Source organism: Eulemur rufifrons, chromosome 30 (genome assembly GCF_041146395.1).
Source record: "Eulemur rufifrons isolate Redbay chromosome 30, OSU_ERuf_1, whole genome shotgun sequence".
NCBI classification, from domain to species: Eukaryota; Metazoa; Chordata; class Mammalia; order Primates; family Lemuridae; genus Eulemur; species Eulemur rufifrons.
The window spans coordinates 79,932,154-79,955,747 of NC_091012.1; the positions used below are offsets into that span (position 1 = coordinate 79,932,154).

The window sequence follows — 23,594 nt, forward strand, 5'->3', positions numbered from 1 at the left end:
GGGGCCATACAGAAGAAAAGTGTCACTAAAAATAAACAGCATAGAGTTGTTTTCCTGAAATTTGGTTTTGGTAGAAAGATAAGAAAAGTAATTTTCACTGTCCACAAAAACTTCCTCCTCTTGGCTTTTCCTTCCCTGACCTCCATACCTTCTTAGCCCCTGTAATTCTAACAGTTAGGTAAGCACAGCCCAGTGCAGAGGATAGCCACCACCAACAGCTTCTCTTCACCCTATTCCATGTGGAGGATGATTTCACTATTTCACTTGCACAAACTTAAAGCTACAGCTGCAGCCCTAAAAGGTGAACAGCTATCCAATTCTCTGTCCTTGTGTCAGAAAAGAGGCAGAGAAGCTGAAAACGGGTAGCAATACTTCCAGACACAAGTTAAAGGGATTCATTATAAGGAGACCCTGGAAGTTATTTAGAAGTTTAGTAAACACCCAAAATGGACTGTAGACATTCATAGGAAAGGTCATTCTATTCAACCAGACATAATGAGTGGCATAGCTTTAACCCAATCCTAAAATTAGCAACGGATATGCACATAAATCTTCCTACAATCTGATTGCAGTTTACCTCAGGCCGAAATAAAACCAACAGTAGTGCTACATGAAAAAAAAAAACCCACAAAGGAAGAGAGTTTAACATAGCCAGACCATTGGAGTGATACCATTAGTGAGCCGCTGGGGAAAAGAAAGTCTGCAGAGAAACCAGATAATAGTGCTTTGAACATTTTCCACATCTTGAATTAGTCCCACAGTTCTTTAAGTTTTTGTCTTGACTGATAGAATAAAATATATACAAATTCTGAATTATTTTATATATGTGACAGACCATAAAATTCTTCAATAGCTTGAGCATCTATTTTCTCTCCAATGTCACCATCAACCAAAAACCAGAAAGCCATGACTTTTCCCAATAGTAATATAATGCCTGTGATTAGGACTACTGCTACAGTGAACTACCACAGCAACCAGGTCATATTTGTGGTCCAGGTTCACCGCATCACTGGAGGTGTTGAAGAGCCAGAGTTCCAGACAGAAGACCACCTGATAATACAGCTTGGTGTACCTGTGGAGCTGCTCCATGTACTTGAACTGCTTTAGGTGCAGGGCCCAAATCATGGGCAGCTTTTTTACCCTGATCCTTTTCTGGGCCTCCTGTTTGCTGCAGCATGTTTCACAATAATATTTTTGTTCACTACACAGTGTTTCTGTGTTGCTTGAAGTCTCTTAGTGAGTAAATGGATGTATTCCCATCCACATCAACAGAAAGGTTGAGAAAATCTTCATCTTTGCTACTGCTAACAGTTTCACAATTCAAGCATCGAGTTTCATTGGTGAATGTTCCCTGAAAAATCTCATGAACCCAGGTGAGTTCTGCTTTATTATTCTCTGCAGGTTCATTCATGCTGCCATTGTTTAATTTTCCATTGTGTTTTTCCTGTTTCTTCTCTTCCTGCAGGATGTCTGCAATAGTGTTTAGCAAATAATTTAAAAATATAAAAAACAAAAAAATACAAGTGATGAAAATGTATCTTGCTTATACTTATAAATATTTTGTCTTTTTTTCTTCCATGAAACATATGTAGTAATAACTTACCTGGAAGCCAAGTCCTTATTCTTTTTTAAAGAAAGGAACTTTCCAATTGCAGATGATTGATATAGGGAAATGTTTGTACTATATATAACCCATATATTTGACTGTAAATTACAAAGTTTAAGAAAATGATAGTTGCTCTCTATTTGGAACTGATTCATAAGAAAACTACTGAAATTACCATTGAAATGGAAAAAAGATCTTCTTTGGTGCCATTGCCATTCTCAAATTATTTAGGGTCAAGTCTGACTTCTCACTCTCCTCATATCCACTCCTCAATACGTTGATTGGCTTGTTATTTCTACTGACGAGTCTCCCAAATCCATTCTTATTCCATTTTTGCTGTCATTGCCTAGCTTTGTCACTAATTTTCCTTTCCTAAATTATTACAGTAGCCCCACAACTTATCTTTATGCCTTTCATTTCCTTTCTAATATATCCTTTATACATCTAACAGAATTTTCTTCTAAAGATATACTCCTGTCTTTCTCTGTATAAACTCTCTCAATGCTTCCAGTTGTATATAATTTCTAAAATTCTTAGCCTGCTATTCAAGGGACCCATGATATCTCTGCAACATACTTTGCAAACCTCATCTCTGACCAATTCTTCCCCATGTTCCATCATACAGCCATACAGGTTATCTCTCTTTCTCAAACCCATTGATGCCTTAATAACTTGGATCATGTTATCCCTCTTGTTTTCTTTTTTAAATTAATTAATTAATTATTTATTTTTGAGACAGAATCTCACTCTGTTGCCTGGGCTAGGGTGCCATGGCATCAGCCTACCTCACAGCAACCTCAAACTCCTGGGCTCAAGCAATCCTCCTGCCTCAGCCTCCTGAGTAGCTGGAACTACAGGTGCGAGCCACCACGCCCAGCTAATTTTTTCTATTTTTAGTTGCCCAGCTAATTTCTTTCTATTATTAGTAGAGACGGGAGTCTCGCTCTTGCTGAGGCTGGTCTCTAACTCCTGACCTCAAGAGATCCTCCTGCATCAGCCTCCCAGAGTGCTAGGATTATAGGAGTGAGCCACCACACCTGGCCTATTTCTCTTGTTTTTAATGCCCTTTCCATTCATTTTTATCTGCTTAAATTTTAGTCTTTCTTTACAGACTAGCCCAAATGCCACTATTGCCTCAATGTCTTCTCCCATCCTTCTTGACAGAATGAATTGATCTTTATTCTGCAGGTCCATACTATTTTATTTACATTTTTCTTACCATATTCATTTTATGGCTGTATTATAAAACATCTGTGTGTGTCCATCTTTTCCATCATCACCCCTCACCTCTCTTACTCATTTTTGTTTATAATAGCTATTCAAAAAATCTTTAGTAAATGGACAGAAAAAGAAATATGCCACATGAGATTGGGGAAAGATAAAATGAGAAACAGAAGAGAAGAAAGAGACAAATAAAAACACTGTAAAATAAAAAGATATTGAAGAAGCTAAAGGCCTACTGTAAGTTGGGCCCTTAAAACAAGAACTCAGAAAACCTATGAGCTTGTATCTTGGAGATACCTCAAAGAGCTAAAAATAGAAATACCATTTGATCCAGCAATCCTGCTACTAGGTATCTAACCAAAGGGAAAAGAAGACATTCTATAATAAAGACATCTGCATGCGAATGTTTATAGCAGCACAATTCACAATTGCAAAGATGTGGAAACAACCCAAATGCCCATCAATACATGAGCGGATTAATAAAATGTGGTATATGTATACCATGGAATACTACTCAACTATAAAAAACAATGGTGATGTAGCACCTCTTATATTACCCCAGATAGAGCTTGAGCCCATCCTTCAAAGTGAGGTATCACAAGAATGGAACAACATGCACCGTTATGTACTTGCCATCAAATTGGTACTAATTGACCAACACTAAAGTGTTCACATGGTAGTAATACTCACTGGGTGCCGGTCAGGGGGGGTGGGGGGATAAAACCACAACTAATGGAAGCAGAACCCACTGTATAGGGGAGGGACACGCTTGTAGCCCTGGCTTGGGTGGGGCAAACAGCATTACATGTAACCAAAATGTCTGTACCCCCCAAAAAATATCCTGAATAAATAAATAAGTACTTGAGGAAAAAAAATACCTTTTGTACAAGCTGTTTGATGGTTTCTTATTAGTCAGCGCTCTCCAGAGAAACAGAACCAATAGGAGGCATAGATAGATACAAAGATCAAGAGATTTATTCTAAGGTGGTATCGTTTCATGCAATTGTGGAGGCTGAGAAGTCCCATGATCTGCCATCTGCAAGTTGGAAATCCAAGAAAGCCAATAGTGTAGTTTAAAGGCTGGAGAGCCAGAGAGCCGAAGGTGTAGATTCCAGTTCAAGCCTGAGAACCAGGAGTGCCCAGGGCAAGAGAAGACTGACATTTCACCTCAAGCAATCAGGCAGAGGGAGATTGAAAAAAATTCTTTTTGTTCTATTCAGGCCCTCAACAGGTTTGATGATGCCTGTTGACCTTGGAGAGGGCCATCTGCCTTACTCAGTCCATCAATTCAAATGCTAATCTTGTCCAAAAACACACTCACAGACACACCTAGAAATAATGTTAAATCAGAGTATCTGGATATCCTTCAACCCAGTCAAGTTGACACATAAAATTAACCATCCTAGTTTCTCAAATAGTAAAAAAAAAGGCTTACAACAAAAAATATAACAGAGGAGTATGTGCATGTGTAAAATTGGGGATACATAAAGAATAACTTTGAGAGCATTTCTAAACCGAAGAACATTTCTTTCTTTTTTTCCTTTTAGCTGTGGCAAATCCAAGGTTAGGATCACTTTGTATCTGTGCTTGAACATCTTCTCACAATTGTAACTCGCACGTTTGTTGTCACAAACATTTCCCACATTATTCATGCCTCAACTACGATGACACTATTTCTTATGCTAAAAGTAAGCCTTATGGAGGCAGAAAGCTTACAAATGAATAGCAATGATCAACTTACCATTTTAGTTACAAAAACTGATGTTCACTTTTGTTGATCTTATTAGATTATATGTTGATATTTGTTAGATTATATGCATAATTCTGTCAGCATTACATCATAGCAAGTCAAACCATACCATTAATATGAAATTTGCACAGAACTCTTATTTTATTAAAATAAAAGTGTACCTCTGGTATAATTAAGGAAATTATTTTTCCAGTTGACTAACAAATACTTTTTTTCACATAAGTTTATAAAATTTAAACATTTATGTTAGGAAAAATATCACTTGGTATATAGTATATTTCATCTCTTTCAATTTCATCACCATTTAACATCTATGGCAAAGGTCAAACCAACTTTTTAGTAGGCCTAAATGCCTAGAAACAGGCAGCCGTAAATTTATGGAGCTAAGCTTCCATGTGTGTGCAGGAAATGTACCCCAGGAGTCAGGATTTCCAGTTGAGAAAATCTGGCAGATTGTTAGTCCTAACCTCATGTCACTCAAAGATAAGGGCATCTGTGCCTAAGATGCAAGTTCTGGTATAACGTATAAGAGGAAAAACCAACCAACCAACCAACCAACCAACCATCATTTCCATGGATTTTAAAAAGACATGTCTGAGCTAACTTGGAGCATATGAAACTTCTCAAAATAGAATGAAAATAAGAGTTTTACTTTATATCTCCATTAACTGTTCTCAAAATACATAAACAAAATATTTCATTATTTTTTTAAGAAACATCATGCTATAGGCATTGCAGTCAGTACTGCAGGGGACTCAAAGATGACAAAAAAACATAAGTTGTGTTTTCTAGGAGCTTTCAATCTGGCAAGTGAGATAAGTGAAGTCAGAAATAACTATAATTTAAGACTGAATTCAATAAGTGCTCCCCCAAAAAGGTCTAAAGCAACATTAGGTTTGCATTGGACATACTATTTATATAGCATCACTTCTTTTGGGCTATTACCCTTATGTCAACCTATAGTTCTGATAGTTCTATTAATTATCGGTCACTTTGCCCCACCTCAACCCCACCCTTTGAGTGACCATGTGACCCAAGCTGGCCAATCAGACTAGCCTGTCCTGTGCCACAGTGATTGTTTTATATGTGGCACATGACCCAAGAAGAGTGTCCTGGATATTTTTTCTTTGGTCCTCCAGGCCTATAATCTACTCTTTTCTTCTCTGCTGTGATCTCTGGGAGGCTGACCTTTATGAAATGCATCAGTGGGTTTCTTTTGCCTCTGTTTTCTTATTGGGTTTGGCCAATGGGGACTCCAGAGAAATAATAAAAAGAAGAGAGTAAAATGAGGCCATGGATTTATTCATGTGGTTCTTTCCTTGCAACATTGCTGTGAATTGGCTACATCCCTCTACTGAAGTCATGGCACCTGTCAGGTGGCCTTCTACATACAGCTACCCTCTCTGGGTTCAGATAACTGTTACCATTCCTTACCCCTTCTGGCCTAGGGTTGATAACAGCTCTCTTTTGTTGTTATTGCTGCATAATTCTTTGTTGGTTTCCCCAAACTTTGCCAACAAATTACCCAGGTTGAGTGTGCCCTCAATTCCTGCTGGGACCATGACAGACAAAAACAATCAGATTCTTCTAATACAAGGACCTGGAGAAAGAGAGGTTCTCTAGTTTTTGCGTAACAAACTGTAAGAATTTCAGTATGTGTTTCCAATAGTTAGTTTCCCTGACAATTAGGGATATTTCCCATGGAATAAAGCCAATCCCTTCATGGGGCATCAGGGAAGCAGGACCAAGAGACGGAGAGAGAGAGAGAGAGAGAGAGAGAGAGAAAGAAACATTGTTTGAGCCTCAGGATCCAGTCATGCTTAAGCCATTGCCATCTCTGACTATCCCAGTTATGTGACCCAACCAATTCCCTTTTTGCTTAAGCTAGTTCAAGTTGGGATTCTGTCACTTGGAACTAAAACAGTCCTGACTACTAAGGGCTTAAAAGGAAGAAGAGATATCATCCAGTTTGGGAAATCAGTAAAGCTTGCATGAAGCAAGTGACACCTAAGGGGGATTTTGAAGGAAGTGTGTGATTTTTTTTACAGCAAATACAGGAAAAAAAAGAAGGCTATTCAGTCAGAACAAATAATTTGAACAAAGATATGGAGATATACAAACGTTTAGAGAATAGTGAATATATCAGTTTTGCCAGACCATAGAGTATAGGTAGGGGAGTAGTAGCAGTAGATAAAGCTGGAAAGGTGAGATTAGGCCTTGACTTGACTAAAACACTTGATATAGTGGGGGGGGGGCATAGATTTCTTGGTTGTAGCAGTTGCAGTTCTCTCCCAGAGATGGCATGACTGGAATGTCATCTTCACGTGGATTATAGTGCTTTATTTTCTTAAGTTATTTATTGCTTAATAAGAAATCATTCTAAAATTTAGTATCTTAAAAAATAATAAACATTTAATATTTCAGAGTTTCTGTGGGTCAGAAATTCAGGAGCAACTTAGTTGAGTGCTTCTGTCTTAGGGTCTCTCATGAAGTTGCAGTTAAGATGTCAGCTGAAGCTGCAGTCATATCAAGGCTTAACTGGGGCTGGATGATTCACTCCCAACATGGTTCATAACAATGACTATTGGCAGGAAGCCTTGATTCCTTGCTGCATGTGGCTAGAAGGTCTTGCCACGTAGACCTCTCCATAGAGTTGCTCTAGTGTCCCCATGAACTGGCAGCTGGCTTTTCCCAGAGTGAGTGATCCCAGAAAGAATAAACTGGAAATTGCACAATGTCTTAAATGACCTGTCCTCTGAAGTCACACTCCATCATTTCTACAAAATCCTATTTGTACACAGGTCAGCTGGTTTGATGTGGGAAGGTACTATGCAAGGCATTAATGCCAGGGTGTGGGGACCATGGGGGTCATTTTGGAGACTGGCTTCAACAGTTTTTATTTTTCTATCTTGTTAAAAATTTATAATTTGTATAATGCTGAGGGCAATTAGGACTGCAACTGTGGTTTCACTATTAATATATTTGTATTTTCATGTATTTTGATAGTTCTATAACATTTGCCACAGTACCATTTTCTTTTTTCTCTGCAAAGCCAAGGGAGCCCATGATTCCCCCTAAGTTGACCCCTTATGATACCATTCATATATTGGATCCATTCCATGGAGGGTTTTGAATGCTAGGCTGAATTGGTTTTAGCAGTTTTATTTTTAATCATTTCATGATGTGATATTAATATGATACTATCACTTAGAATGCCAAACTTAACATTAAAAGTTATAGAAACCAATATTTGATTGATAGGGTTTCCTAACAGTGAAGAAATGGGCAAAAAAGAATGAAATACCCTTCTCCAGGGGTCTTCAAAATAGGATAGTTTTTTCTAACTGCCTGGAATAATTTGGCTGTGAACTGGACTGAACGCCAAATATAGACAGATCACTTAAGATCTATTCTCGACCTATGATTTCCTGATCAATATTTAGAATAGAATTAATACTTCTAATATTTGAATAGTGATTTATAAAAACTCTTTTCAGCTATAATTTTTTAGATAGAGAAACAGTTTTAGAGAACCATCTCTGTGCTTGGCTACGTGCGTGTTTTAAAACCTTTTGTTCAAAACTCTTTTGCTTGCAATGCTCACCCTGGCTAGCTAAGAAAATGAGCTGTTGTTATAAGGACTCAGAGTTTGCAGGAATCAAATGATAGAAAACAAAACACAGCCATTCTTTATGACACTGAGACTGAAGCTCTTCTCTCACAAGAGCAGGAACTTGCTCTTGCTCTCATGGGAATTATACATCTTTCTGCAAGGCAACTCCACTCTCCTTTCTCTCTACCAGTTGACTTCCTTTGGTATTCATCTTGACTGTGGCCCATATACAAGATGGATGCCTCACATAATGGCTGCTCTAGCCCATTTTACATCAAGACAAATCTCAATCCTTTTTTCAGCTTCTGTTATGCTGCATTTTCTATCTATAGCATTTTTTTCACTTAGCAAATATTTATTGCATGTTTAACAAATTTTAGGCTTTAGAACAATGATAGATACTGTTTAAACTTTAATATTCAAATAAAAAGCCAGTTGGGTGTATTGCATAGAAGTTATGGCCCAGGGCAAAGATAGATTTAGAATTTAAAGCCCAGGATTTCAGTTCTACTGCAAGGTATAAATTCAGAGAGACAGAGAGATCAAGAGCCTATTTATGTAATTAATTTTAATAATATAATATCCATAGCATTTTTAAAGAATTTCCTGGGAAGGGAATTTGATTGGCCCAGGTTACCTTTTTAAAACAGGCCGCAAGTCTAGGCATAAATCTTTGCAAGCCATGGATTCTCTTGGGTCCGTTTTCTTCTTCGTTCTTCAATCAGCTGTGGTTAGAGGCTTGAAGTCATGTGGTATTGAAAACATGACTGCTAACTTTTGGCACGGCTGTGAGAAGGTAGCTTCCATGAGAAGGTACTATGGCAATGTAGACATCAATATTACAGAAATACAGAGGCAATAGCTGCTTTTTACTGGGCATGTCATCTATTTCATTTCAAATTCCTATTCTATACCTACATGAAATATAAAATACAGTTCAAATGACCTCATTATATTAAAACTTAGGAAGTTAGTCCAAATATGAAGTGATTCTTCCTATTCTTAATGGTTTGTGTCATACATAGACTTAATTAAACATTATCTTTGAGAATTAGAGAGAATAAAAAGCTTTGAATCTGGGTTATTCAGCCATTTCTTGATAAAGACTAATTAAAAATGCTTTTCATTGAAATAAAACATGAATGCATTATAGCAAAAAGAAACTGAACTAATAAAACACAAATAATAGGAGAAACTATTTACTTATACAAAAATAGTAGACTATTTTAAAATTTTACTATGAGTAGCCATGTAATAAATTCTGAAGTGACATTTTGTCAGCAAATTTAGGGGAAATAGCTCGCCCTTTGAGATTAAATATCTCCTTAAATAATAATTTTATCTTATCAAAAATGAAAAATAAAATATGATTATATGTGAAACCACTCCATATTGCAGATTTCCATGTGTTTGAGCTTTTTACTTTGTGCAACCATACAGAAAATGTAATACATTCAAACTTTAAGGATAAGAAAACAGAAGAAAACAAATTAATTTATCGAATGATGAAATGCAAATGAATAGTGTTTATACTTAATCTTTTCAATGTGTGTGTGTGAATATTTTTAGGCAATTTTAATTAACTAGATGTTAGTTCAATAAAATATTGGGAAACTTTGCAATCAGGCCACTGAATATTCAGTTTAATTATGTTGGTGTGCACTTCTATTTGCTTCTAATGCCAACGATCCATTGGTACAATGAATGCCCATTTTGTGGTCTATTATGCAGAAAATGTTTAATCCAGTGTTTGATTTACTCTGTTAAATCTTCCTCATTGAATGTGCTTATTCATCCATGCAGAATTGGGTATGCTGCTTTCTGTTACTGTGACATTACAATTAAACAGCTAAAAGAAGAACAGCGAGACTTTCTATAAAGGTTAATGAAATTCCCACAAAATTATTCATAGTTTTATGTTTTGTTTTGTTTTGCAAGGACTATGAAAAGTGCAAATGTGTTCTGAATATTTCTGTATTGAAGAAGCTAACAAATACAATAGTTAGTACAAATAATCATTTTGTTACTAAAACTAGCACTTAAAACATATTTCTAATATAGTGGAAATGCTTGCTGTCATGACATTGATTATCTTTTAAAGATGGAAATAAATATGACCTCAAAGCAATTGAATTTTATAAACATAAAATGGTATGATGGAATAGTATTTGTACATGTTTGAAATGGAAAAGTTTATTAAACTCATCTGGATACACTGTAAAATTCCTCAAGGGGTGTGTATGCTCACAAAAGTACTACTTCATGTAATTTGAGGTTATTCTCCAGTAGAGTGGACTTTCTCCATTTTTAAGTATGTTTTATTGTCTAGAGTATTTGTGTTTATGAATTTTTACCACCTCTATAATCATAGCCTTAGAGACAAAACTTTTTTTTTTTTTTTTTTTTTGAGGCAGAGTCTCACTTTGTTGCTCAGGCTAGAGTGAGTGCCGTAGCGTCAGCCTAGCTCACAGCAACCTCAAACTCCTGGGCTCAAACGATCCTCCTGCCTCAGCCTCCCTAGTAGCTGGGACTACAGGCATGGACCACCATGCCTGGCTAATTTTTTTTCTATATATATTTTTAGTTGTCCAGATAATTTCTTTCTATTTTTAGTAGAGACGGGGTCTCACTCTTGCTCAGGCTGGTCTCGAACTCCTGACCTTGAGCGATCCTCCTGCCTCGGCCTCCCAGAGTGCTAGGATTACAGACGTGAGCCACTGAGCCCAGCCGAGACAAAACTTTTAATTCAAAGCAAGCTCTAACACTAGTTCTGCATTAATTTTTTTTCTTTTTAAGCCTGGAACTTGTAATAAAGTGTTAATAATCTACTTCCTGGATTCTTGCTTATTTTTCACAGTGTTAAGGGATATACACTTTTATAGACATAACTATTTTCTAAGGAGCTCTCTTAAATAATTTAGGGTATTAAAGATTCATCTGACATATCTTATTTTATTTATGGTAGAAGATCTGTCTGGTTGTTTACAATATGGTGACAATGAGAGTCCATAGCAGTGGATGCAGTTTGTGTGTGTGTGTATGTACATGTGTGTAAAATTATGTGGCTGCTGGAGCATAAACTGTACTACTAACACTGACATCCAGGAAGAGTATGTAATAATTCTGGTGTGTCTGGCTCATTACCACTCCTAGAAAACATTTTGCTGTGTATGTCCTACTGATAATGGGGCAATCAGAGCATCTATGAAAACATGAGAAACATCATACTGGGTCAGACTAATAGTCCAGCCTAGTGTTTCCCAGAGTGTGTAGGGTGGTTTAAAAGTTATGAAATCCTCATAGTTCATATGTATATGTATTGTAACAAATTTGAAAAGTCCTCCCGTAAAGAAATTATTTAACTTTAATTGCTTTCTAAATGTATTTGATCATGAAATTCCTGCTTTCTGTAGAATTGCTTTTCCCAGAACACATTTGGGAAAAAGGCTTTAAGAAAATGGCTGACCATGATATTAAAAATGCTTCATAGGAGAGTATTGTAGATCTTCAGCCCTTTGACATTTAAGAAATATTTATTAAGCTTCTACTATATTACGGGCTCTCTTCCAGTTGCTTGGGATAGTTCAGTGAACGTATATCCCTGTCCTCCTACTACTAACTTTCATGACCCATCGATTAATATAAGCCTTTCTCAAATATGTTTATATGTTTAATTTCCAAGCCATCTTGGAAGCAAAGAATTTATATTTTATTTAAGAACAGATTATTTATGCTATGGAACTACATGTCTAAATAACTATTAACATGAAAAGTAATTTTTTAGTCACATGAATTTAAAACCCAAAGGTTGGAAAAATATCAGAATGATATATGGTGTTATATCCTTGAAAATACAAATAAACAAAGTTCACCAGTCTGTTGGATACATTCTAAAGGAGAAAATGCTAAATCACCAAATACGAGCATTTAATACTGTACTGCCAAATTGCCATCCAAAAAATTGTACCAACTTACACTCCCACTAGTGTGAGTGTTCCTGCTTCCTCATACCTTTACCAATACCATGTGTTATCAATCTTTTCATTTTTACCAATCTGATTGGTGAAATTGGTATATCACACATGCTCACAATGATTACTACTACTGCTGCTACTACTACTAGTACTAACAACATTGAGTACTTACTACCAGCCAAATATAGTTCTAAGCACCTTATTTAACTTAATTTCCAGTTCCATTGGTGTATCAAGAGTCTCACAGATAAGATCTATTTCACTTCTGATAATACTCAAAACTTTCTTTTCATACCAAGGCAAAAGGCAGAGTGATTTATGGAACAATACATCATACTTCTTAGAGGAATCTTTTTTATAAGAAGCATTAATCAGAGGACTATATCACAAGAGAATTGTTTAATACAACAGGGTAATCCATACAAGAAATTAGTGAAACATGTACAATTATTATGGCAAAATGCAAGAGAAATGCAGCAAGAAAACCCCAGCAAAATACAGTTTTAAAGAGTTTTCATGGAACTTTTGACAATTAACAAACATAATGAACATCCTCAAAATATAAGACATCATAACTATGGCAGATATAAAGGTGAAGATTACTGAGTACCTGTCCTCATAGTGCTCACAACTCATTAGGACAATCAGAATTAAATTCAGTTCATCAAACATCTATTGAATCTCTACTATGCACCAGGCTTAGGTTAGGTGCAGGGGGCAAAAAGATAAACAAGACGTGGCCTCTGACATACTGTATAGGGGCTTATAATTTATGGTATTGTAAATCTGGGTGTATATTTTTTGTGTATGTGTGAGGGTATGTGTACTCTGTAGGAATTGATATAAATGCAAACAATTTCAGTGCAATATGGCAGGTTATGACAGATTGGTAGCATCCTGTAGGGAAACTTAGCCCATATAGGGAAGAGGTGAAAGGAGAAGGTGGAAGCCGAGCAGAGCAGAATCTTGGAAATAAATGTTAGCTAGAGAATGGCAAGATCATTCTCTACTGAAGGAACAGCACGAGAATGGTCACAAAGACTGGAAAGTAAATAATGTGTCTGGGGAACCGCAAGCATCTCAGAGGACAGGTGGTGTAGGGGAAGGTCCACTACTGCACTCTATCTTTGATTTATCGTGAAACTTTTGAAAAATAACTAGACAACTGATTTCTGGGATCAAAAAAGTATTCTCACTCATTCCCATGCACTCTCTTCCCTTTTTTTTTTTTTTTTTTTTTTTGTTTTTCTTTGGTGCTGTCAGACTGAAAAGCGTTTTAAATAATGGTGGGGGGTGGGAGGCAACAGACCTTGAAAATACTTATGAGAGTTATGTTAGCCCCTCATCAAATGCAGTTACTTTAATATAGAGGCCATTTTATCTTAATCATTTCTCCGGTAGCTTATTAGGAGAATCTTTCATGGACTCGTCTTATTCGTGCAGAAAATCAGATTCAGACTCAACAAACGCTTATTAAGCATCCACTATGCGTTCATATCTTTTATTTTCTCCTGTAAAGCAAGGCCAATTTTGCAAATATATATTGCCAAGTTGGCTGTTTGGACTAATTAGAACAAACGCGGACGTGGTGATTTTGGAGAAATTAGGGTGAGAGGTTTTTCTTGGGGAGATACAGAAACGAAAAAGATATGGAATATAGTTCGAAAGTATTAGTGTGGAAAACCATGCTTCGGGGGCCAACACGAAAGTACAGATTTGCAAGAGGAAACAGTTTTCCAGGCTGGAATGAAAATCTCTCTTGTTCACAGAGCAAGCCCCTTTCAATTTCACTCCGCCTTCTACGTCTCCTAACAATTTTTGCTTCAACATTGCCAACGGGTACCCGTCTTCTCACATTCATCCTTACCAGCGGAGTAAAAATCTACATCTCTTTCGTACCTCAACTCTCCAGTCTAAGTGACCTACTGCACTCATCCTGTAAAATGAGTAGAGCTTTTAGCTTTCGCGTAAACATTTCAAATATAATGCTGTTGTCGCCTACTGGTGCCCTCCACCCAAAACTACAATATCCAGAATGCACTGTTTTCCCTCCCGCCTTCTACCGAAGGAATGCCCAACTTGATCTCATTTCCACAACAGCAGTCACATGACACGTTTCCTGTCAAGATGGCGGATAATCTCCCTTCGGAGTTTGATGTGATCGTAATAGGGACGGGTATGTTTGGCCCTGGTACTCCCTGGACAAAGTGGAGGAAGTCTGTCTTGTTCCTACCTTTTTTGTCAGTGGCGAGAGTTGGCGAGAAATGCCAGGGGTCGAGCATGGGAGGAGGGACGGAAAGGAAGTGAGGCAGTCTGGAGTCAGCGCGGGACTTGGCAGCTCCAGGGAGGGGCTTGCACCCGCAGTGCTTAGCGCCATTTGAGTAGGGGTCGATCTGGTCGATGCTGATTGCTGAGGTTGGTTGCTGCGGTGATTCCTGTTAATTTCCTTAGAGGGAGGTGGGTTTGCAGTGTCATAAGAATTGAGGGTCGGGATTTTATCAATGGAGACGCCTTTGGCATGACATGATGATTCCTTCCTTGTTGATTTCAAGGTGATATTTCCCCATCATTTTGATTCGCCATTTCATATGACTTTTCCATATATTTATATGATCCTAGGGTACAGTGCAGCTCGGATATAGCTTAATCCTCAGTTTTACAAGAAAGATGCTCAGTTATTGCCCATGTGTGTATTAATTTACTAGGGAAAGGAAACGGATTCTTTTCTATTGTGTTGAGAAGGCTGGGGAATTGTATTTTGTTGAGGTAGCCATTATTCCTGCTTTATGGGGCTGAAAGAAAGCACTTTGCTTTCTACCACCTACCTATCCACCCACAACTAAATGTGCTGAGAACAAATTCCAGAGTTCCAGATCCTGAGTTCCAAGGTCCTGGTGTGTGACCTTATCTTCCCCTTGTTTTCCATCATTTGTTCTCCATGTTTTGGGTGAAGCCAGAAACTCCCCTGCAATTTCTAGTTGACAAATTTAACAGACACTACTTGGGAGAAGACATTTGGCAGCAATTCCCATTTTGTTTTTCTTAACAGGGTAAGGGATGAATTTTAGATGGTATGAAATAGGTTATTGGGTGGCGTTTTCTGTCTGTGGAATGTGGTAGGCTGGAGCAGCTCTGGTGGATGGGACCCTGTCCATCGTGTTAATGAATTCAGTTCTTCTCAAACAGTAGGAGTAGCCATGTTTCCAGGGTAGGGGTGAAAATAATAGCTACTAGTTTTTGAGTGCTTATAATTTCTTAATCAATGTGCTAAGCACTTTACAAGCTGGATATAATCCTCAGAACCTTGTTAGGTATTCTCTACCTTTTATAGGTGAGGAAAAGGGGGTTTGGAAAGGTTGTATAATAATTTGCTCAGGATCACTCAACTGGTAAATTTCCAAAGGCCCGTTCCCTCCCAGAAGGAGAACCAATTATTCTGACCCTCACAGCTGAACCATGTTAATAGAAATAATTGGGAAAACTTGGTTCCAGACCTTGGTGGACCATTAAATAGTTGTGTGAATTGCTTGAATTAGGAGGACCAGGCACTTAATCTCTGAGCCTCAATTTCCTTGTTTTTGAATATAGGTGGATAAACTATATAGCCTTTAAAATGTCTAAACCAAAAATACCTGGGTAATTATTTTTCACAACAGCGAGGACATGTTTATTCCCAGCCTGAAAATATCTGCATGGCTGCAGATAACCTGGCTGTAGCTGCTATCAACAGAGATTGAGTGAGAGCTGAAAGGAGCCAGTAGACTATTCTTTTTTTTCTTTCCAGTCTACCCTAAAACTGAGAACAATATCCATTTTAGAATAGTTGTTATACCATACTTGAGTTCTGTATTCTTGCCTTTCTGTTACCTGGGAACCTGAGAGATTTTAAAAAAAATTTTGAGTCAAGATTTTTTTTTTCTTGTCTGGATATAAACTTTAATTGATGAGTGCTGATTTTGCCTTCTGGTGCAGTTTAAAATATGGGATACATCCATCATATTGGAGTCTGTTTTGGCAAAGGTAGGAAGATAACAGTGCATGATCCAGGAAATTGCAGTAGGAGGCATCTCTTGTATTTGGAAAAAGATTCATCTTAGACTTACTCCTGTGAGTGTAATGTTATTTCTCAATGTATAAGAAGAACTTATTTGAAGTTAATCTTAAAAGTTAAGGTTTTTATATTCCTTAATGGTGGCACATTCTGGGTTTTAACAAGCACATCGCTTACATTTATGATATGGAATCTTGTTTTTAGGTACGTCAGAAGTGGAAAAATTTAGTAAAAGTCATTTCCTAAATAAATGATTCCAACAGTTCCTATCATTACTTAATTGGAATTATTTGTTAATGTGTTTGGAATGTATCTCTTTTGAAATAGTTTGCTGAAAGTAGCCTTTAAAATGTGTTTGCTTTATTCAGGTACCACTTTGAGTAAATTATAGGAAAAGCAGTGTTTCACAGATCTGGTTTTATTAACAGAAGCACAGTTAATTATGCATGAATCCGAGACATGAAATAGGGTACTAAATGTAGTTTTTCTTTTAGCAGATTTAGTTCCAGTTAAAATGGCATCAAGGGACAATTGCTTCATCAAGTAGAATCATCTGAGGATAATATTTTATAATCCCTTTGACCTTGATTAATTTGTATTCTCATTTTCTGTAACACAGGTGAAAACTTCCTTAAGATCCTATTTTCAAGAGATTATGGAAAAAAATGAAGTACTGTTTGTATTTTCTTAGTTAAGCCCATTTCTTTCTGACCAGAAAATACAGGAAATGTCTCTTGAACACCCAGAGGCAGAGGAGTAAGATAAAGTATTTGAACTGTGGAAAAAGAGAAGAAAATGGAATAAAGAAGGAGGGCCAACTGGAGTCTCAAGGGAGAGGGCAAAAATGGATGTAAATGATGTATCTAAATGGTCTTCAGCTTGGGTACACAATTACCATTTTCAGGATATTTTGCCATTTAAAAAGTCATTTGGGCCGGGCGCGGTGGCTCACGCCTGTAATCCTAGCACTCTGGGAGGCCGAGGCGGGTGAATCGCTCAAGGTCAGGAGTTCGAGACCAGCCTGAGCAATGAGCGAGACCTTGTCTCTACTAAAAATAGAAAGAAATTATCTGGACAACTAAAATATATATAGAAAAAAAAAATTAGCCGGGCATGGTGGCGCATGCCTGTAGTCCCAGCTACTCAGGAGGCTGAGGCAGTAGGATTGCTTAAGCCCAGGCGTTTGAGGTTGCTGTGAGCTAGGCTGACGCCACGGCACTCACTGTAGCCTGGGCAACAAAGCGACACTCTGTCTCAAAAAAGAAAAAAAAAAAAGTCATTTGAATGATAATTTTGAGGGTTGTGGAGACATATCATTGGTTTCAGGTTAAAAATAGTCCTAGTAACATAACATCTCACTGGAGGTGACTTATCTGGCAGCCTGTATAATCTGCAGCAGAGCCAAGAACTCAACAAAAGAACAGGCAAGGTAGAAGTTATAAGGGATATGTGATAATATTGGCATGCTTCATACATAGGGGAATCGCTCAGGTCTTCACTTAGAATATATTTATTCTTATTTTAGAAATAATTCTAGCATGTTTGGGACATATTAGAATCATTCCATTGGAAGATATAGTGAGTGTTATCAACTTCTGCAAAGACTATGTTTGGGGGGGCACTATTAGAGGCATAAGTGACAGTTCATATCTGTATAGGAAAGGGAAGAAAGAAATACCTAAAATCCAAACCTACATCAAGCAGCACTATGGCTTGGTACCATTGAGTGTAGTGACAAACCCTCATTTATTAGGGTATTCAACCCACATTTATTGAGAACTTAGTCCCTGTCCTTGTGAAGTTTACTGTATTGCCTATTCTCAGGAAATTTTTGGGCTTCCTGACAGTCCCATACCCAAGGTTGTTCTTAAGACAATGCAGGCTTTTCATTGCATCCTCCTTTCTTTCTGAAGACCATATAGAGATTCAGTTTGTATCCCTTTCCTTTTTAAAGCACACTACACACATTATCTTTTGGAATGTTTCCTCTAACATGGGCTGTAGAGTAGCCTAGCTTAATTTTTTTCTTGTAGAGGATAAGCATATAGATGCTTTTTGATTTAGTAGTCTTTTTTTAATTTCTTCATTTTTTTTTTTTAGAGACAGAGTCTTGCTCTGTTGCCTAGTCTGGAGTGCAGTTGTGTGATCATAACAAACTGCAACTTTGAACTCCTGGGCTCAAGCAATCCTCCTGTCTCAGTCTCCCAAGTAGCTAGGACAACAGGTATGGGCCACCATGCCTGGCTAATTTAAATTTTTTTTTTGTAGAGACAGATTCTTGCCATCTTGCTCAGTCTGGTCTTGAACTCCTGACCTCAAGTGATCTTCCCACCTCGGTCTCCCAAAGCGCTGGAATTACAAGTGTGAGCCACTGAAACCCCCTCTAGAGTTTTATTGCTAAAGATTATGGGGAAAGAGAAGGGATAACAAATGTGGGGGAAATTATAAGAGATACTGCCCTAAATCCTGACTACCTTGCTAGATAGTGCTCAGCATAATACAATAATAAATGTGGTAGCATGGTGTATGGTAATCACATGACCTTCCTACTGTGTGACTCTGGGCAACTTGCAAAATTTCTTGGGACAACAGTTTGCACAGATGTGAAGTGAGAGATTTGAATTAGGTAATCTCTAAGGTGTGGATCTGCCAGATCTATAATTACCATTGTGTGTGCCTAATTATGTTGCTCTATACTTGAGAAAAGACTAAATTTTGTTCTGTAGTTTTTTAAAGAAGTCAAGTCAGTGTTTAATACACTTTAGAAATTTTTCTGTTGAAATGGCTGATTATAAAAACATTCTCTTGAAAATGATAAGCTACTTTTCTGAGGAATGGTCACATAGGTAGCTTGCAGTACCATTCCTTGATGTTGGTGAATTGAAACATTAAGGTAGTTACCCTTGGCTCACAGCTCATTGACCATAGTGTTTATGATGGTGGTGGGGTAGCTTCACTTCTCAAACCTTGGAGAATATTAATGTTGCAGGAGTTGTCATGAAAACTGATAATTACCAAATAACCATTTGTACCAGACTCAACACAAGTGATTTCCTATATATCTCATTTAATGCTCTCCAAGGATGGCTGTATGTGGTTCTTACCTCATGGGGTATCCATACTTCCTCACCCTGTATTTCCAAAATCCATGCACCTCTTGTCTAGAGTGGGATTTTTTAAAATTGCAAGATATTACCTATTTGTGGATCACAAAATTAATTCCAGCATTTTAAAAAAGATAAATATATCAAAATAAATGTACTTAAGGTAGTAAGGATGAATGTTTCATACATATATGTGTGTGTGTGTGTGTGTGTGTGTATGGATGGGGCAGGGACAAAAGATGTAAAGTCCAGAGAATATTGGTCAAGTGAATAACATAGTAGGAGTGAAAATGGTATTTCAAAAGTTCTTTAGTTTTACAAATGCTGAACCTTCCATACATTTTTTAAAAATTTTGACATCTGTATCTTATTTGAGTAGTATAGTGTGGCAATTGATAGTGTGACTCTGGAATGGTATAGGACTGGATTTTAATCCCAGCTATGCCTCCTGTGCCACTGTAGACATGTTCCTTAATTTCTTTAAGATTCAATTTTTAATCTCTAAATAGGGTAAACTTCACAGAGCTGTGTGAGAATTCAATGAAATAATTCCTGTAAAATTCTTAGTAGGTGCTCAGAAAATGTAGTTGATTTTTATGGCCCATAATGCCATATTGAGGTGCTTTTATTACTATTATTATTGTCTGAATGCTTTCCAGGAAGGGCTCATGATTTTCATGGTGAGCCGTGGAAGGACTCTGGTGTTTGATTCATCTTCTTCCTCTTCCCATTGGCTGTTTGGAGGGAAAAACTGTGTGTCTATTACCACTATTTCTATCAGATGTCTTAACTGGTTGTTTATAGGCTTTTTTTCTTGTATTTTGTTCACCAGCTTGCATTATTTATCATTTGTTTTGCTTATAGTTTTTTTTTTTAACAGATTGAGCATTTGTCTTATTTGGAGCATAGTATGAAACATTTCCTGTGTAAGAAATGCTAAAGAAAGCCTACAGATTTTGTTATTCTGAAAAATGCTTTGCACTTCTTCAGGCATTTATTGATGGAGGAGCATGTCTTTTCTGCTCTCAATACTTAGAAAAGTAAAGAGAATTATCTAGCTCTGGAGCAGACTCTCTGGGAGATGCTTACCCTTCTCTGTAAATCATAAATTTGAGCCAGTTCCTCAGAGAGAGCTGCATCTGTTGCTGCGGTTCCCTCTGCAGCATCATTTTCATTTCCCGTGACTCATGTCATTTTCTCATTTTCTCCAGTGTTCTTAGGATGTTTTGGATAACTCAGGCTACAGCAATTAAAATCAAATATGGCTGCTCACCATCACATTCTAATGTTTAACATAAAATCCCAATGCACAGAAACAATTATAATTCCATATAATTGACCTGTTAACTCATGCTAAATCATCTGCTATTCAGTTTCAGTGCAAAGTCTTTTAACTGAAAAGTTAGGCTGTGCCTATTATGTATGTAAATAGATTTAAAAGTAAAATAGACTAAAAATCACCATCAGTGCCCATTTTGTAATATACAGTATACAGAGATTGGAAACATTTTGGGGACATTTAATCGTGGCCAACAAAATGAGGAAACTTTGAAAGATCGATTTCTTAATTTTTTGCTTTTTTAATTTCATAAAAGGGCAGTGTAAAAAGAGATGATAATTTATCACAGATATTGATTTATCAGAGCATGATTATGAAAGTTAGCTTGTTTTCATATTGAGCCTGTTTTTTTAAAAAAAAATAGTTTGCAAATAAGAGACCAGGGGCAGCTTGATCAGTGTGGTGCTTAATGTGACTGTTTCATGTTGGATTTTACCAAGAGCTGAAGTTGGTAACGTACTACTTGACTGACTTTGTTTTTATCACATTTTAAAAAGTACTAACGTCTTCTTTTTCTTCTGATTGGGTATTCACACACATTCTTTTTGTCCAGACCAGTGTTCTCGTTGAGTTATAATGGCCATTAGTTAGTGGCAGTTTTAGTCATTTTATATTGTTTTGTAATAATTTGGGTCATATTTCTTTGATCCAAATTTGCACATTCGTTATACTACTTTACATAGATTTGAAATCATTATCATGGAACAGTTTGTACAAGCTGAAATATAGAGAAATAAAGTTTTGTACATGGATATGAGGTATATGAGGAAGATGCTGAGCTATGAGTTCTAATCCTTATTTTCTATAAACTGTATTACTTTGGCATGAGCCATGTAAGTAAAATAAATGACAGTTATATAATTGATTATAGTACCTACAACATACTGTCAGATACATGAAAAATATTCTCTAGTATTTGTTATATGCCAATCACTGTGCTAAGCCCTTAAAGCCTGTTATTTAATTCTCACAATAATTTTCTCTGTGTTGGATATTGTATCATTTCCATTTTACAAACGTGGAACCTGAGGCTTAGCTAAGTTTGACCCAGGTGGAACAGTTAAGATTGAAGTTGTCCTGGCTAAAGCTGAGGTATTAGATTGAGCTTGTTGGATTCTTCCAAGTGAAGAAATACTTATACTATCAAAATTAGATTAGTTTGCCCTATGTTTGTGGTTGGCAGTTATTTCATTTTGGAGAGGTACCACTGTTGACGTTAAAATCCTGATGCCTATAAAAGCCTCATGATGTCAGTTCCTTATTATTGACAGCATCATGACATTTGTGTCAGTTTGTAACCCTTGTTTTGATTAAAGTGAACAGAGTGACCTGGTTGTGTTTATCCCTTAAAACTGAAGAAAGAATCACAAACTCGAAGCATTGGTCCCCAAAATTTTTGGCACCAGGGCAGGGATCAGTTTCATGGAAGACAATTTTTCCATGGGGGGCGGGGGGGGGTGGGGGGGGGAGGAAGAGCTTAGGTAGTGATGTGAGCGACATGGAGTGGCTATAAGTAAATACAGGTGAAGCTTGGCTCTGCTGTCTGCTCACCTCCTGCTGTGCGCACCCCTGCCCCCAAGTTTCATGAAGACACTTTTTTCAAGGACGAGGAAGGGGGCGGGGGCGGCTGTACCAGTCCATGGCCCTGGGATTGGGGATCACAGCGCCAAAGCACTGGCAAGAAATGGGATCAAGGCCGGGCGCGGTGGCTCACGCCTGTAATTCTAGCACTCTGGGAGGCCGAGGTGGGTGGATCGCTCAAGGTCAGGAGTTCGAGACCAGCCTAAGCAAGAGTGAGACCCCGTCTCTACTAAAAATAGAAAGAAATTATCTGGCCAACTAAAAAATATATATAGAAAAAATTAGCCGGGCATGGTGGTGCATGCCTGTAGTCCCAGCTACTCGGGAGGCTGAGGCAGTAGGATCGCTTAAGCTCAGGAGTTTGAGGTTGCTGTGAGCTAGGCTGACGCCAGGGCACTCACTCTAGCCCAGGCAACAGAGCGAGACTCTGTCTCAAAAAAAAAAAAAATGGGATCAAAGACTACAGTCACATTTTAAGATGTAATTTGTTTCAGAAGGAATTCCTCCTTGGTCCTAAAATACATAATTTCCTCACTGAAATATTTGTACATGTGCTGGGGTTTGCCGTTTTGTGTCTTTTTTAGTGTTCTTCACTTATAAATTAAAATTTCAAGATCAAGTATAGGATTTATTGTCCTGTTTATGAAGCCTTTCTTTGGTTGGCTATTCTTTTGGTTCCTACAGTCTTCAACAACTGTCAGCGCTTACAATGGATGCATCATGCATCTTAATTGAAAAGATGGATATGGTAATAGCTTTTTTCTCCAAGGGCCTGCTCATTTAAAAAAATAGTAATAACTAACACTTTTATGCATCTACTGCCAGCCCTTTTCTCTCTTTTGTGTATGGATATATGTGTACTTATATATATATAAATGTGTCTTATTATAGATGCTATTTGAAACCTATTGTTTTTCACTTCACAGTATGCCATGTACATCATTCCATATCAACCAAATACTCTTCCTCTGTGTCCTTTTTAGAAAACTTTTTATTTGGAGATAATTGTAGACTCACGTTTAATTGTAAGGCATTATATATCCTGTATAATGTTCTCGTGGTTTTCTCCTATGGTAAGCAGCATCTTACATAACTTAAGCACAACCAGGAAATTGACCTCCTCCATTGATCTTACTTAGATTTCACCAGTTTTACATGTATTTGTGTGTATTTAGTTCTCTGAATTTTTATCATGTGTAGATTTGTGTGAATACCGCCACAGTCAAGATACAGAATACAGAACTGTTTCATTGTAAGGATCTCTAAGGGTACTTTTTATAGCCACAGACTCCTTTCTCCTTCTTCCATCCCTAAGGTCTGTCAACACTTAATCTATTCTTCATCTCTATAAT

The 23,594-nt window shown here is 37.3% G+C and overlaps 1 pseudogene; it reads right to left on the bottom strand.

The window, feature by feature from the left end:
• Positions 1-1,006: 1,006 nt before the first annotated feature.
• Positions 1,007-14,028, bottom strand: LOC138378944 (ubiquitin carboxyl-terminal hydrolase 46 pseudogene; annotated as a pseudogene).
• Between the last annotated feature and the right edge of the window lie 9,566 nt (positions 14,029-23,594).